The sequence below is a fragment of the Trachemys scripta genome, chromosome 1 (genome assembly GCF_013100865.1).
Source record: "Trachemys scripta elegans isolate TJP31775 chromosome 1, CAS_Tse_1.0, whole genome shotgun sequence".
In the NCBI taxonomy this organism is placed as follows: Eukaryota; Metazoa; Chordata; order Testudines; family Emydidae; genus Trachemys; species Trachemys scripta.
The window spans coordinates 301,962,393-301,969,132 of NC_048298.1; positions in this window are offsets into that span (position 1 = coordinate 301,962,393).

The window sequence follows — 6,740 nt, forward strand, 5'->3', positions numbered from 1 at the left end:
TTGAGAACCTCTGTTCTAAACAACTGCAAATGGAATAGCCCACGTTAATGCAAAAACAGATAGTTTTATGCAAAGATGGTGTGGTCTTGATTGTGCAATCCTCATTTGTGAGCAATTACTGGATAACGACATGAGCACGGACCACTGACATGAGTAAACGATTGGTGGATCAGACCCTATATTAGCAAATTGAATAATATTCTTCTCTGAATGCAATCAAAATGTGTTTTGCTACTACTTACCCAAAGAAAGCCTACTTTTGTGTTTGTCCAGTTTCATTAGCTGAAAAATTATTATTAATGGACATTCTGATAGGGCAGAAGAGGAAATGTGCTTCTCACTAATCAACTTGCAGATAAATACAAAAAACAGTTCTGTTTGTGCAAAAGCAACCCCCTCCTGCTACATTATTCCATTGATCTAAAAACATTTACATCTCCTTTGTTAACTAGTTTTCAGTGGTTGTTTCATAATCACTGTGCAACTCTATTATAACTGCACCTCAACAAGCTGCTCTGTGTAGAACCACAATTTATTTCACAGCTAGAAAAAAAATCTGTTTTTAAACTTAAGTCTGTCATACATCAAATCTGTCAGCCTTTTCATGGACATTCATGGCTTTTATGATGCATTATAAATAACTCAAATTGTTGTTCCAAAGGAGAAAAAAACTGTACAATGAAGTTAAGAAGAATTGAACATTGTAATATTCCTGTTGTGGATTTTAAATCCTTCCTAAAACAAAAAAATGGACGGCAAAGCATATAAAAGTGTACCATAAAATTCACTGTTACATATTTTGATTACATGTATATTTGTTTTCTATGTTGAATATATTATCTGAATATAAATTTACTATTTAGGGATTTTTTCCCCATCTAAATGTTTTTTTAAATATTCTAATCACTTGAAAATGCTTGTCGTTATAGTAATAATGGTGTCCTTTGCTGAACAAAGCCCTCAGTTGTTTGTAGCAAACTACGAAACAAAAGGAGGTAGAGTTTAATAGCCCATGGCTATCAAGTTAACAGGAAATACCTTCAAGTTATTACTATACTGACATTATTTCATTTAAATTCTTGATTTTTTAAATAAATAAAAACCTACAAAAACTGTGAAACAACTTCTGAATGGCAAACTGTTTGTTTTATTTTATTTTAAAAAGGGTACAACATTGTTTTGGTCCTTCCTTTCCTCCCAAACTTTCATCTTTCCTTCCCGCTCTCATTTCTCTATTGTCTTACAGGTCAGCCAGGTGCTTCGCTATCACACTGCAGTATGCTTTTGTTAGCATTGATATTAAATTACAGTGTAGAGAAACCCCCCTTTCTGAAATAGCCATTGCAAATTTACTGAATAAAGAGTTGCCAGACTGATAGTAAAGAAAAATTAAGTCCTTCATTTATCCTAGGAGAAAGAGCAAGGCCAGTGCAATGTATGTTTCCCCAAACTGTCCCAGCAATGTCCCTAAACACTATTCAGGCAGGAACAGCAGTAAGATGACAGTTCAGTCTACAGCCCCATTCAGCCCTTGACACCCTTGCTGGCAACCTCAGAAAGCCATTTAGTGCCAGCTACATCTGTTTATCTGTGTTGATACTTATACGTTCCCCATCATCACAGTATCTGAGGCACCTCACAAGCATTAATTAATATGTCCTCACAACCACCTCTCTGGGGTAGGGAAGCATTATCATCATCCACACTTTACAGATGGGGAATCGAGGCACAGAAAGAGTAATGGGTTTATCCAAAGTCACAGAGGAAATCTGTGGCAGAGCCAGGAATTAAACCCAGAAGGAATCTCTCAAAACCCTTCCTTCCTCTCTTTCCTGATCAGCAACGATGACCATGAATTTTCTGATGTGACACCTTGCACTGAACTTGACTGAGAAACAGACATCAATCAAATGCTAACAACATTTTAGCCAATACTGCTATGGGCTGAATGGATCATGGATCAGCTATGGAAAGATGACATTGCAATAGTTAGTAACCACGGATTGCTCTCTTTTTAAATCTGCTGGATCTTCATTCATCTGATGGATGATTTACTGATTGTGGATAATTCACCCAACAAATATTGATATATTCCACCAAATAAAATTGTGATGATTTCCCTCATTCTTTGGCCTGCTCTGCTGCCCACAGCCTTTGTTTTTAGCCCTGAGGAACTTTTCCTATCTTAGCTTGTCAAGCAACAAATCAAAATTGAGTGTTACAAAATAAAATAACTGAATCCCCAGTATAAGTTTGGCAAGACAGCAATTCTCAATTGCTTTTCACTAAATGCCCTCCTTAAATTAGAATTATTTTAACTTGTTTTTTAAAAAGTCAACTTATGCTACAAATGTTTACAGGGACAGTATCACCCTTAAAGCCGTGCAGTGCTTTAAAATGATTCTTTTGAGCCAGATCATCTCAGGGACCCACTTCTGCAGCACTGTCCACCTACCTTCCTAGTCCATCCCAGAGAGTTCTCTGCAGTGCTGGGATCTGTGTGTAGGGGGAGTAGGACTGGGCAGTGAACTGACAGGGCCTGGACCACATAAATAATCCATTGAACTGGTCCCATGTAGATGCTTGAAAAAGGTAACACAGCCTGGTGTGTGTACTCCCTCCTGTGAGACCCCACACTCAGAGAGGAAACTAAGGAAGGGTACCTGGAGCAGCCCCCTATTGGTACTGTTGTAGCATTAACCCGGTAATGCAAAACTTAATAAGAGCACTCATGTCTATTATTATTATTTAATATTTATAGTCTGGTAGTGCCTAGAGGGCAACAGAGTCCCATTGAGCTAGGGTCCCATTGAGCTGAACACCATGGAAACAAAGCAAATGATGGTCCCTACCCCAGAGAGTTTACAAAGCTAAAAGACAAGGGCAGGAATGTCAGTGCTGGGTCTCTGACTCCTGTTATTCCACTGAAAGTAGATACATACAATATAACAGGGATGGTAGATTTCTCCTCGCCCCATTTTGGTTGTTCAGCTGCAAAAGGAGAGAGCCGTTGTCGTTCCATGTAGTACTGCTGAAACAGGGAGGAAAGGTAGCTGCCTGCACTATTTGCCCAACAAACCTATTACAAAAAATATAGTCACAATTCAAAGTTATTTATTTATTTATTTAAATATACCTCTTCCTACCACTACTTTGGCATTTAAGGGTTCATCTACGCTGCAAATATAATGGTCAAGGAATCCACTTAAGAGATAGCGACATTCACTGGTGGGACTGAAACATGCCCCTATAACAGGGGTGGGCAAATTTTTTGGCCCGAGGGCTACATCTGGGTATGGCAATTGTATGGCAGACCATGAATGCTCACAAAATTGGGGGTTGGGGTGCGGGACAGGGTGAGTGATCCAGCTGGGGGTGTGGACTCTAGGGTGGGGCTGGGAATGAGGGGTTGGGGATGCAGGAGGGTGCTCTGGGGCTAAGACCGAGGGGTTCAGAGTGTGGGAGGGGAATCAGGGCTGGGGCAGGGGGTTGGGGCGCAGGGGGGATCAGGGGTGCAGGCTCCAGGCGGCGCTTACCTCAAGCAGCTCCTGGAAGCATTGGCATGTTCCCCTCTGGCTCTTACATGGAGGTGCGGCCAGGCGGTTCTGCGCCCTCCCCATCCATAGGTGCTGCCCCTGCAGCTCCCATTGGCCGTGATTCCTGGCCAGTGGGAGCTGTGGGGGCAGCGCTTGAGGCAGGGGCAGCATGCAGCACCCCCTGGCTGTCCCTATGTGTAGGAGCCAGAGGGGGAACATGCTGCTGCTTCCAGGATCTGCATGGAGCGGGGCAAGCCCTTGACCCCGCTCCCTGGTAGGAACTCGAGGACCGGATTAAAATGCCTGAAGGGCTGGATGTGGCCCCCGGGCCATAGTTTGCCCACCCCCGCCCCATAACATGAGAGAATAATGCTTTTACGACAAGGAATACAGGAAACGAGGATAGTTATTGTTCTCTTCACCTGATTTCCCCTTGCTGTTTCAGAATGTTAGTGTTGCCATGTGAACTTTTAACCAGCTACCACTTTCCAACCAAGAGGAAGCTGTCTTTCATGGGCAGCTGAAATAATTATTTCTCTTTTCTTTAGGGAGCTCACAGAGTCTATGAAGCAAAATTAGCATTTGTAAAGTGCTCTGATATCCTCTAAGGAGAAGTGCAAAAGTGTACTACCACCTTATGGCTCCCACCAGCACGCAGAGATCATTGAGTATGGAGAAGTGCAGGCACAGGAAAGAGTTGTCTGCTTGTTCTGCCACTAGGAAACAGTTGCATGGTCCCATGATGGGAGTTACTTTTGGCTGGTAGCCACTTCAGAGAATCCCTCCCATGGGAGACTTAGTAAATTGGAAGCACAGCACCACTCAGTATAGTGGCTGCTTGAAAAGACCCAAAATAATACTTTCCCCCCTACCTTTTTCACCTTTATTGAAGAATTCAGAGGGACTATTTTAGGCAGTATCACTGCACCCCTATGTACATATCCTTGATCTGAAGTCAGTTTTACCTTCTCCTCAAAACAGACTGGTGTGTTGTCCCAACAGAAAGCCAGTAGTACTACTGGCTTCAGATGCCTAGTATCTAATGTCTAGATTAGAATCATTTGAGGAAGGAGGAAGAAAAGTAGGGTGGGGATAGAAGAGGGCAAAATGTGACAAAATGTTGGTGGGAGGGTAACATTGAGCAGCGGTTCCCAAACATTTTTCCCTAAGGCCCATCTGTGCTGCTTCAATAGGCATGGTGGCCCACTATTAACATGCGTCCGTCAGGGAAAGGGGCCCAGGGAGCGTGCGCGGCCATCTTGCCGCAGCAGAGACTAGGGCCAGCAAGAGGGCAAAGGGGCCAGCAGGTGCCACAGCCCCCCCCCCTCCCCACCTCAGCAGCCTGCTGAGTGCCTTGAGCTGGTCACCCGGCAGCCCTGCCTGTCACCCGCCCAGCACTCTGGCTGCCTCACAGACACCCACTCCCTGGGAATTAGGAAAGGGTTCGAGGGCTGCCAATGCCGGGCAGAGGGAGGTGCTCAGGCTGGGCCTCGCTGTTACCTTGATGGTCCTGATCACGTCGTCGTAGTCTCCAGGCAGAAACAAAGGGGCACTGCCAAGCCTGGTCCCTAAGGCTGATAGTCCAGGGGGCCCACTAGCCACAGATCATGGGGTGCAGCAAGTGGGAATGGCCATAGGGTTACTATATTCAAGTTCCCCAATAGAAGACATTGCCGGGAGGGAACGGGGATACAGCTGGGGAGTATTGGAGGGGTGTGTGTGTACTGAGAGGGGTATTTGGGGGTGCTGGAAGGGCTACCTGCAGCCTCATTCTCAAGGTGGGGGACAGTGTTGTGATCCCTGGCACAGTGGCAGGTGCAGGCTCGGGACAGTGCAAACCCATCAGTCAGTGTCTCTCTGCAGGCCTCTCTCCCTCCCCAGGATGGGATCCAGGGCCACACCCTCCCAGCCAGGCTCTGAGGCCACACGACAGAGCAGGTGGCCCCCGAATGAGAGGTGCCTGGCAGTTCTGCTTATGGCAGCAAACCCTCCAGCCGCCCTGGGAGCCACCACCTCTCGGGACTGGCCCCTTCTCCTCCTCTGCCCACCGCCTCGCAGCTCTGCTTTGCCTTCTGCCCACCAGGGGCGCTGAGTTCCTCTGACCCTGAGCCATCGCTGGCTGCCACTCCACCAATGTATACAGTTTGGGGGAGGGCAACACCCCCCCATTCACCCTCACCAACTCCACCCATGGCAGACCACACAGGACTGTGTCATGGCCCACTGTCTGGGAACTCCTAGCACAAACTGTATATATTAGGGCACAAACCCTAAACTGATTGTGAGTTCTACACTGAGATTTCACCAACCAAGTAACAAACAAACTCCTCAAGCACTATAGCAGCCTAAGCATGGAGTCACAGACAGTCCCCTTTGGTCTCTTGCCACCCAGGCAAACTTGCCTTTGTGACAGATGATCCCTTATACCAAAAATCAAAACACTATTCAGGTTACTCCCAGGCCCAAAGGACCAGTCCCTTACCTTTGGTGTGAGTTTTAAGGTGCAATTGACCTAGGGTAACGCGTATAGCCAATCCTATAATAAACTAAAGATTTATTAACTAAGAAAAAAATAAGAGCTATTTACAAGGTTGAAGCAGGTAAACACACACACACAAATGAATTACAGTGTTTGGTTTCACAAGTTAACAAAAATTGCTATGATGTGCACGCTTTTTATGTCCCCTAGAGCTAATCTAAGCCAAGCAGCTTGGGGATCCCTTGCTTATGCTTAGAAATATTGCCCTCTCCAAATTCCAAGCAGCATAGTGATACACTTCTTTCTGGTCGGGGATTTTTATTCCATTCCCCCAGAGTTCAAACTTATGGGACAAGTGCTTGGGCCTGTCTCCTCTTCATGGGTGTGGGGAGGCAATCAACAAAGTCTTTGTCCTTTGACGTTTCATAGTGCCTCATTTGGTTTCAATGGGCCTTCTTGTGTACAAGACCAGTACTTTACATTAATAAATGCTTCTTTCCTATTTGGGGAGTTACACAGTTACAGACATTTACAATGCAAACACTCACCATAATTTTATACCATGGGATATAGATGTTATAAATGAGATCAATACATGGAGCATCCTACAAGCATTTCATCAAGTCTAAACACATTCTTATAAATAGGGCCCCACCAAATTCACCATCCATTTTAGTAAATTTCACGATCAGAGGATTTTAAAAATCTTAAATTTCAGTTTCAGA